Source organism: Arvicanthis niloticus, chromosome X (genome assembly GCF_011762505.2).
Source record: "Arvicanthis niloticus isolate mArvNil1 chromosome X, mArvNil1.pat.X, whole genome shotgun sequence".
Lineage (NCBI taxonomy): Eukaryota > Metazoa > Chordata > Mammalia > Rodentia > Muridae > Arvicanthis > Arvicanthis niloticus.
The window spans coordinates 7,224,236-7,234,935 of record NC_047679.1 but is presented as its reverse complement, the minus strand read 5'-3'; the positions used below and the strand labels follow the sequence as shown (position 1 = coordinate 7,234,935).

Below are 10,700 nucleotides of genomic sequence, written 5' to 3'. Positions count from 1 at the left end.
AGGTTAAAGGCATGAACAGGAGATAGTAAACACTCATAGAAGATTGGGGAAAAAATCTTCACAACACCAATCTTAGCGAAATGATTTCTTGCATTACAAACCCCAAAACACAAACAACAAAGCCAAAACCAGACATGGAAAATTACATCAAACTAAGAAATTCCTGGTCAGAATAGTCAACAGTATGAAAAAGCAGCCAGTAGAATTTGAGAAAATGCTTCAAACTTTATAGATGATTTAAAAAAAATTTTTTTTATGTTCCAGACTGGCAAGATGACTCAGTGGGCAAAAGCATTTGCTATCAGGCCTGACAGACCCCCCCACACATAGTATAAGGAGGAAAAGGATACCACCAAGTTGTCTTCTGACCTCCCCACATGACCCTCCCCCAAAATAAACATGTAATCATTTTGCATTAATTTCTTGGTTGGGTGGTGGTGGCGCACGCCTTTAATCTGAGCACTTGGGAGGCAGAGGCAGGCTGATCTTTCTTAGAGGCCAACCTGGTCTACAGAGTGAGTTCCAGGACAGCCAGGGCTACACAGAGAAACCGTGTCTCAAAACAAAATCAAACAAACCCAACAAACAAACAAAGGCTGATATCTTGGGCTGGTGAGATGGCTCAGCATCTCACCTGAGGACCTGGGTTCAATTCCCAGCATCCACATGGTAGTTCACAGCTGTTGTAATCCCAGTCCTAGGGGATTTGACAGTTTCTTCTGGCCTGCACTTGATGCACACACACACATACATACAGGCAAAATAACCACACACAGAAAAGAAAAACAAAGATTAAAAGTTTTACTAACAACTCAATAGCAAAACAAAACAAAAACCTGATTTGGAAATAGACAAAGGACAACAGGCATTTCTCATGAGAGACAGAAAGTGTTGAGACTTGTGAAACCGCTCGTCTTCACTAAACTATAAGCAAACCACTAAGAGGTATCTTGTCACACCTCGTAGGGGGCATGATAAAAATAAATAAGTAAATAAATAATAATAAAAAAAAAAAAAAAAAAAAAAAAAAAAAAAAAAAAGGCCGGGCAGTGGTGGCCCACGCCTTTAATCCCAGCCCTTGGGAAGCAGAGGCAGGCAGATTTCTGAGTTCGAGGCCAGCCTGGTCTACAGAGTATCAGGACAGCCAGGGCTACACAGAGAAACCCTGCCTTGAAAAACAAAAAAAAAAAAAAAAAAGAAAGAAAGGAAGGAAGAAAGAAAGTAAGAGAGAGAGAAAGAAAGAAAGAAAATGACCAGTGGAGAAAGATGTGGAGAAACTAGTGCCCTTGCTGAGCTGGAAGTAGCTGAGAAATTTCCTTAAAAATCTATGTCCAACATAAAGCCTTTTGATTCCACCAACCTGCTTCTGCTTATTATTCAAAAGAACCAAAAGCAGCTCTCTCCTCTCTCTCTCCTCGCTCTCTGTCTCTCTCTGTGTCTCTCTCTGTCTCTGTCTTTGTGCCTCTGTCTCTCTGTGTCTCTCTCTGTCTCTGTGTCTTTGTGCCTCTGTCTCTCTGTGTCTTTCTCTGTCTCCTGTTTGTCTCTGTCTCTCTCTCTCAGACACACTCTCTCCTCTCTGCCTCCCCGATTCAGTGTGCGTATGTGCAAAGCAAGGCAAGACAACCTCCCCGTCTGCCTCTCATACAGCACCCGGATTACAGGCATTCATTAGGCCGGGCCAAGCTTTTTATACATGTGCTGAAGATTTGAACTCCTCATGCTCGAGTATCGAGTGATACTTATTTGCTGAGCCATCTCTCAGCTCTGAAATCCGTGAACCATGTTCACTGTGGTAGTAGTCAAGATAGCCACGATATGGAAGCAGCTAAAATGACTGTTGAAATGAATCGAGAACAAAACCGACTGGGGATGTAGCTCAGGTGGTAGAATGCTTGCCTAGTGTGCTCCGCGCCCTGGGGTCTAGCTTTTGCCTTTAGAAGAGCACAAACTAGCTGTGGTGGTACATTCCTGAAATCCCACCACCCAGGAGGTGAGGGTAAAAAGATCAGAAGTTGACATTTCTTTAAAAATCAGCTTGGGGCTGTAACTTGCATGTCTAGAATGCACGTGGCCTTGGCTTCCATTTCCCAGTAAGCCATAAACTGGGTGTGGTGGCGCTGTGATATCTGCACTGGTTGAGGAGGGCAGCAGATGCCGGAGGGTCAGGCGTTCAAGGCCATCTTTGGCAAAACGGAGTTCAAGACTAGCCCCCACTATTCGAGACTATGTTTCAAAACAAAATTTAAAAAAAATAAAAGAACAAAAGGTTCCGTTATGCAAGATGAAAAGGCCCTGTAGATCATTGTGCGACACAGTGCTTAGACTTATGACTGCGGCGGCCACGCTCTGCGGGTCGCGGAGGCGGGCAGAGGCGGAGCCGCAGGAGCCCGGCCCGGCGGCCCCAGGGGCGGTGGCAGCCCAGCAGGCGTCTCGCGGGGCCGCTTCGCTTCCACACTCGTCTCGGAGGACCAGAGAGGAAGGATGTCGTCGGGGCTTAAGGCCGAGCTGGAGTTCCTAGCTTCCATCTTCGACAAGGACCACGAGCGGCTGCGCATCGTGAGCTGGCAGCTGGATGAGCTGCAGTGTCAGTTCCTGGTGCCGCCGGCGCCCGCGGGCAGCCCGCCCTCGCCGCCGCCGCTTACCCTGCACTGCACCATCACCGAGTCCTACCCATCTTCGCCACCGATATGGTTCGTGGACTCTGACGATCCAGATCTTACATCGATCCTGGAACGCCTGGAAGATTCGAAGCCCAACAGTTCGCTTCGTCAGCAGCTCAAGTGGCTGATCTGTGAACTCTGCAGCTTATATAACCTGCCTGAGCACCTGGATGTGAAGATGCTGGACCAGCCGGTCCCCATTGCTCAGAAGGCGACCATCGAAGAGGTGCCTTCAGAAGATGAAGAGGAAGATGCAGCTGACGGGCTGGAAGACTTGGATCATTATGAGCTGAAAGAAGAAGAAGAAGAGGAGGAGGAGACTAGTAGTGAGAAAAAGTCAGAGGATGAAGGGCTTGAGAAAGAGCATTTGGCAATATTAGAGAACATCAAGAAGAGCCAACGGCAGGAGCATTTGAATGGTACGGTGTCTGGCTCAGTGCATGCTTCAAATAGACTTATGAAAGAACTCCGAGAGATATACAGATCGCAGAGTTACAAGTCGGGGACTTATTCCGTGGAACTGATCAACGACAGCTTATATGACTGGCACGTTAAACTGAGGAAGGTTGACCCTGATAGTCCCTTGTATGGTGACCTTCAGCTCCTGAACGAAAAAGAAGGCATAGACTATATTTTGCTTAACTTCTCTTTCAAAGATAACTTTCCGTTTGATCCTCCATTCGTTCGCGTCGAGTTGCCTATTCTCTCTGGAGGGTATGTCTTGGGTGGAGGGGCGTTGTGTATGGAACTGCTCACCAAACAGGGCTGGAGCAGCGCCTACTCCATTGAATCGGTCATCATGCAGATCAACGCCACCTTAGTCAAAGGCAAGGCCAGGGTGCGCTTTGGAGCAGATAAGAATCAGTATAATCTAGAGACAGCCCAACAGTCCTATGACTCCGTTGTGCAGATGCATGAGAAAAAAGGCTGGTTCACTCCTCCCAAGGAAGATGGGTAAATAGTAGACTGCCATGTATTTGGAACAATGTAGCTTTAAAGACACAAGCTTTGCATATCTTTGTAACAGTAGTGCGGAAGATATTAGCTAATTGGTGTTTTAGTGGATAAACTGTCAACTGACCGCCAGTAGAACTTCCAATCTTTTCATTTTGCTTACTGTGGGGGTCTTGGGCTGAACTGTGAGCCTTTACTATGGTTTTCCCTGATAAATAATCATAGTGTCCATTTTTCATCATCCATTTTCCTTGATTCAGTGAAATGTGTTAAGTAGGCTAGTCAGTTGTGACTTTATAGATAATTTTTGTTTATTGGGCTATTGGGGGAGGGGAGGAGGGGATAATGAGTATTTACAAACATTTGTTCCATTTAGTGCCAATAAAAGTTTTGCCAGTGTCCAGTACTGGCTTAGAAGAATTTTGGGTGTCTGTGTTTTATTTGTGTGATGGATGCTGTGGATGGAACTCAGGGCCTCCTGCGTGCTACACGACCTATCCCATTGAGTTGTGTTCCCAGTTGAATGGTTATGTCTTCTCAACTACAGTCTTTGGGGGTCTAAAGCCATTTGATTGCCTAAATAATGGTAAGAAATTTACTCGTGAATTGATAACATTTTAACTATTTCCCAAAGTTGGGCTCTTGAACCTGTGGGCAAAACAACCAAGGCCAAGCCACTTAAGGCTTGTAGCAGTCATTTGCACTGGTCTTGCTTAGCTAAATCATTCTCCTCTTCCTTTGAGACAGGGTTTCAGGTACCCAGGGCTGGCCAGGAGCTCCGGATCCTTCTGCCTCTACGTCCCAGGTACTAATGAATGTGTTTCTTATTGGTTCAATATTTGGTATGAAGCAGAGCCACAGTCTACAGCTTGGGGTTAATTTTGAAACACTGCCATTCTTCCTTTCCATTTGCTAATGGGATGCTGACAAACTTTATGAAGTGCTCAGCAGATTGCTTGAGCAGGAGTTACACCTTTAAGTTCCACAAGTACCTAATTTGGAGACGTGTATTTTCTTTCTACCATCATAACAATGATTATGCATCAAAGGACTAATGGGAACTCTGTGTCAATTCCTTTATAAGGTGGGACTCGAATCAGCATAGTTTCCATTCACTTGCCTCACCCAGTTGCATCCCCTTTGGTTGTTAATAGTTGGATTTAATTGTATATATGAATGTGTGTAGAGGGGGCATATGCACACAAGTAAAGATGTCTTCAGGGGCCAGAAGGCATCACACCAAACTTGGGTCTTCTGCAAGACTAGGATGCATTTAATGGCTGAGCCATCTCTCTAGCCCTTCTAGTTTGTTATTTCTAAAACAGAATCATTCATGGAACCTGGAGATCACCGATGATCTAGGCTTGGCTAGCCAGTAAGTCCCAGCTCTTAGATTACAGAGCTTCCCAGTTACAACTACCCAGCTCTGGGATTGCAGGCAAGTGCCACGGCATCCAGCTTCTCAGGTGGGTGCTGGAGACCCACACGCAGGTCCTGGTGCTTATGCAGCAAGCACTTTACCCAGGAAACCATCCCCTATCCCCTACATCTGCTTTAACATTCACAATCAACTACGTTAACCATATCCAAGAGACCTGGCTCTTCTGCATTATTGTATATGTTCAATATTTTTAAATTCTATTTTGGGTTTGAGGGCAAGTGGTCAAGATTTGTGGGCCAGGCCTGGTGACACAGACCTGTAATCGAAACTACTCAGGATCTTAAGGCAAGGGGCTTGATAGTTCAAGGCCTGCCTGGGTGATTAGTTCATATTCAGCCTGGGTTAAGATGCTGTCTCAAAATTAAAAGTTATAACCTACAAATAAGACAAAACAAAAATAATTTTAAAAAGAGTAAAAAATTAAAAGTGAAAAGGGGTGTGTGTTTGTCAGGGGACTAGGAAAGTAGCTCACTGGTATAACCAGTGGGTAGCATTCATAAGTTCCTAGGTCTCAGTACCACCAGGACCCCTGCCCCCGCCACACACACACACCCCATTTCCTTTTTCTGGCCTTCTCCCTCACTTGGTTACATTTACATAAAGTTCTGACCAGTTGTTCTGGTAAACTGTGACATGGCAGAATCATTTAAATCATTACAATTCCTTAAGCATTAAAATTCATCAAGCCTATGGCTAAATCTTAAACACATTTACTGAATTCTGCCACACCCTGATTGATAGCTGTCCACCCAGTAAGCTTTAGCTCCTTCTGTCACCACAGATTTATTGAGTAGTGCATGGTAAACTTTATAAAACTGAATCCAATTTACAAATCATCATCAAAACTGCAGAGGGCCTGAGCTTGGCTCCTAGCATCCAGCCCAGGCAGCTCCCAACTGCCTGTCACTCCATGCCTCTGACCTCTCAGCACTGTGTTCATAAATCCACACTGAGACACACATGGATGCACGTAGCTACAAATAAAAATAAAATATTTTAAAGATAGTTGTTGCTGTTGTTAGATTTTGTTTTAAGGCAGAGTTTCTCTCTGTAGCCCTGGCTGTCCTGAACTCTTGCTCTGTAGATCAAGTTGGCCTCGAACTCAAAGATCCACTCATCGGTGCCTAATAATAAGAATAAATAATAAGAATAAGAATTAAAAACTCAGATGATGTACTTTCAGGGAACTTGCTAGGAAGGTCAGGCTGGTCTCAAACACATGGAAATCCACATGTCTTATGGCTTCCAAATGCCAGGATTAAAGATCCTTACTTGTGCCCCCCCTCCCCCATTTTTGATACAGGTTTTCATTATGTAGTCCTGGCAGGTCTGGAACTCTCTAGACAAGGTTGGCCTCAAATTCACAAAGATCTGCCTGCCTCTGCCTCCTGGATACTGAGATTAAAGTTATATATCACTACACCTGGCTTGGCACAATTTTTTTTTCTGGGCAGAGGGACTCAAAGTTTCTCTGTGTGTAGCCCTGGCTGTCCTGGAACTCACTGTGTAGACCAGGCTGGTCTGGAACTCACAGAGATCTGCCTGCCTCTGACTCCCAAGTGCTGGGATCAAAGGCGTGAGCATCTAAGGCACAAATCTTTTCTTTCAAAAAAAAAAAAAAAAAAACCAAGAGTTGAAGTAGACAGTGAAGGCATTACTTGCTGAGATAATTTGCGAACTTTAGTCCCTGCAGCTGAGTCAGAATTTCTTCCTTGAAATTAGAGTCACATCCCTCACCTCCGGGGCTGCTGAAGATTTGGGGCAAGAATGGCTGGGATGAAGGCCAAAAGCCATACAGTCTGACATTTCTACAGCAGACTTGCCAGATAGAAGACGATCTTATGAACAACTAGCTAACAGAGTTGAAAACTACTTTAAGGTAGGCATGGTAGATGCCTTTAAATCCAGCACTCAGAAGACAAAGGCAGGTGAATCTCTGTGAGATTGAGAACAGTTTGGGGCTACATAGCAAGTTCTATGCAAGTCTTAGTTTCAGTCTCTCTCTCTCTCTGTCTCTCTCTATGTGTCTCTCTGTCTCTCTGTCTCTGTCTCTCTCTCTCTGAAGAGCTTATTTCACTATAAGACTAGGACAGGGCGTTATTGTACATACTGCTAATACCAGCTTTAGGGAGCCTGAGACAGGAGGGTCAACAGTTCCATGTCAGTGGATTCCAGACTATCTTGAGTTACAAAGCAAGAACCTTTCTCAACACACACACACACACACACACACACACACACACACACACACACGCAAATATATACTGAAAAGGATGCAAGAACATGTGAGATAGCTACTTAGAAAGCCCAAGTAGATTCTATCAACATTGAGAAAGTATTATGTCTGGAACAAGAGGTTCTGTCTGAAGCTGGTTGTTTCCTCCTGGGCATCATTAACACAGAACCTGAAAGAGCAGACAACCTTAGAGAAAGACAGGCCAGCTCTTGAAAAGTCACAGAACTTTGTATTATTAAGAACATTTGTTATAAACACTCTCACTACCCTGTAGTTTTTCTGTCAGGAATTTTAGAAAACACTGTAAAATATAACATCCTACAAATTCCTTGAATTAAAGGGTTTTTTTTTTAAAAATATTCATTGTTTTTGAAATAAGAAGTAACTGTGTAGTCTAGGCTGGCCTTGGATTCAAGGACCTCCTGCCTCAGCCTCCTAATTGCTGGGATTCCAGGGATGCCTCAACATACCCAGCTCCCTTTTTGCCCTGAGATAATGAAGCCACTGGACAGTGCAAAGGTGATTCAAACAGGTCTCATGAATCCTTCTCCTTACTTTTCTGAGGCTTGCGTTCTCTATAGTTACCGTGTAGCTTGAGAAACCAGGAAGTTGACACTGGCAAAAGCCGTGTGTATAGTTCTGTCTCACTGTCACATGTATGGGTTTTGTATAACCACCCCAAATTTTATTGACCTTTGCAAAGAATAAGCTTTTTGTTTGCTTTCTTTCTCTTTTTTTCCTGGGTTCAACTTCACTGAGGTCTCTCCTCTCCTTATTTATTTATTTATTTATTTATTTATTTATTTATTGGTTTTTCGAGACAGGGTTTCTCTGTGTAGCCCTGGCTGTCCTGGAACTCACTCTGTAGACCAGGCTGGCCCCGAACTCAGAAATCCACCTGCCTCTGCCTCCCAAGTGCTGGGATTAAAGGCGTACGCCACCACCGCCCGGCTCCTCTCCTTTTTTAATTCCTCCCTTCTCACACTGGATTTTGTTTTTGGTTCTTGAGGTGGGATTAAATCACAGATTAAAAAGTTTCCCTCTCTCTGCTGTTAGCATCTGTTGTTCAAACTTTCTTCTCAGTGTTGTTATGTGCCGTATATTTTGATAGCATATATTTTGACTTTACTCTTACTCAATCCAAGCACACTTTTTAGATTCACCCGAGATTTCCTGTTTGTTGTCTCTTGTTTTGTTTTGTTTTTAAGTAGTAAGTTTAGTTTCTAAAGCTTTGGAAATATTCCCATTAGCTTTCCACTATTGATTACATCACTGCTATTGACTACATTATATTCTTTCTCTGGAATTTGCTAAGGTTTGTCTTATGGCCCAGGGTCTTGGTATACATTTCATAGGCATTTGGGAAACAAAAAACAAAAATTATCAAAAACTGTCGATCGGATTGTTCCACATTGATTCCAGCTAGTTGTGGACGGGTGTGTATCATCTTCTGCCTAGCTATTTAATTGTTGAAAGAAAAGCACTGATATCCTGGCTATGTTGTGGATTTGTCCATTCTCCTAGTTTTATAATTTTTCTTATAAATTTTATTTTTAATTGTGTGTGCACATATGTGCACATGAATATGGCTGCACTTGGAGGGCAGAGGGCAGATTCCCTAGAGCTGGAGTTACAGGTTACTTCATGTGGGTTCTGGGAACTGAACTCAGGTCCTCTCCAAGAGTAGGAAGTACTCTTAATCACTGGGCAATCTCTCTAGCCCTCAGTCCTATAATTTTAGATTCACATGTTTAGCTCCGTAGTTTACAGCAGATATACATAGAAATTGATGCCTTCTTGGTGTAATAACCTTTTGATTGTTATGTAATGTAATAATACTATATCACTGGCATTTTCTCTGCACTCTATCTGATATTTCTTTTTATTAATATTTGAATTACATAACTGGTCTGTTTTTTCACTTTCAAAGTACTATCATATCTGCAGTGTGTTTCTTTTGTTGTTGTTGTTGTTGTTTCGTCTTTTCAAGACAGGGTTTCTCTGTATAGCCGGGGATGTCCTGGAACTCACTCTGTAGACCAGGCTGGCCTCGAACTCAGAAATCCACCTGCCTCTGCTTCTCAAGTGCTGAGATTAAAGGTGTGCACCACCACAGCCCGGCTTTGCAGCGTGTTTCTTGTAGACAATATATAGTTGGGCCATTTTTAAATGCCCTCTGCTAATCTGTGCCTTGTAATTAGTACAACATTAACATAATTATTGATATGCAAATGCTTAACTTTGAAATTTACTTTTTATTCTCTGCTTTCCATTTCTGTTTCGTTTTTTCTACCTTCCAGTGGGTTACTAGAGTATTCTCTGTAATTTCATCTTGAGTGGTGAGTAATTATTGACTTTATCTCCTTACATAGTTTACTTAACTGGTCCTTCGAAGTCAGTAGTTTTCTTTTTTTCTTATTTAGTTTTTATCCATAATCATAAACTCAACTGCAGAGTCAAATCCAGCTATACTTGGAGGGGAATGAGAAAAAATATGAAACCCCAAGAACTTCAGTGGGAGCCGAGATTACAGGGTATTTCGAGCAGATGGGTTGGGGCTCTCTCCTGAGCTGCAGAAGGAATGGTCTAGTGGGTTAGAGGCCCACAAGTCAAAAGAAATTAAAGTTGTCCACAGTAGGCAATGGTGATATTCTTGCTGGTCTTGGAATTCCTGGACCCAAAATGCTCCGTGGCTTCCACAGTGCTCATGCCCTCTTTCACCAAAGACCACATGCTTGAAATCCAGTCTTGGAGGTGCAGATAAAAACCTGTGAACCGTTAGTGTTTGGCCCAGCATCTGCCATGGACAAGGAGATGTCAGAACTTGTATTTGCTTGAGGATGAAGTTCTCATCCTCAAATTTCTCCCCGTAGATGGACCTTGTCACCAGTGCCATCATGGCCTGTGAAGTCACCACCCTGGCATATAAATCCTGGGATAATTCTGTGAAAGGAGGAATCCTTATATCCAAACCCTTTCTTTCCAGTGTTCAGAGCACAAAAGTTTTCTGCTGTCTTTGGAACTTTGTCTGCAAATAGCTTGAAGGAGACATGGCCCAAGGGCTGGCCATAGTCCCAATGTTGAAGTACACAATGGGATTGACCATGGCTGCAGCAAGCAGCAACAGAGAACAGTGATGTCTGCAAAGCTGATATCAGTGCTTTTCAACTTGTAGGTCAAGACCCCTTCAGGGATGGCATATCAGATATTCTGCATATCAAACATTTACATTATGATTCACAACAGTAGCAAGATCCCAGTTATGAAGTAGAAATGAAATACTTTTGTTCTCTAAGGCAGAGATGGGGGGAGGGGATAGTCACCACAACATGAGGAAGTATATTAAAGGGTTGTAGCATTAGGAAGGTTGAGAACCACTGGTATAGAGAATCTATGTATGTTGTATATA

The 10,700-nt window shown here is 43.3% G+C and overlaps 2 pseudogenes across 1 annotated transcript; one reads left to right on the top strand and one right to left on the bottom strand.

The window, feature by feature from the left end:
* Window positions 1-1,242: 1,242 nt before the first annotated feature.
* LOC117694056 (ubiquitin-conjugating enzyme E2 Q2 pseudogene) lies at window positions 1,243-4,034 on the top strand (annotated as a pseudogene). Its single transcript, XR_013105790.1, has one exon. The product of XR_013105790.1 is annotated as a ubiquitin-conjugating enzyme E2 Q2 pseudogene (transcript).
* A 5,876-nt stretch (window positions 4,035-9,910) lies between these two features.
* LOC117694850 (peptidyl-prolyl cis-trans isomerase A pseudogene) lies at window positions 9,911-10,397 on the bottom strand (annotated as a pseudogene).
* Window positions 10,398-10,700: the final 303 nt, after the last annotated feature.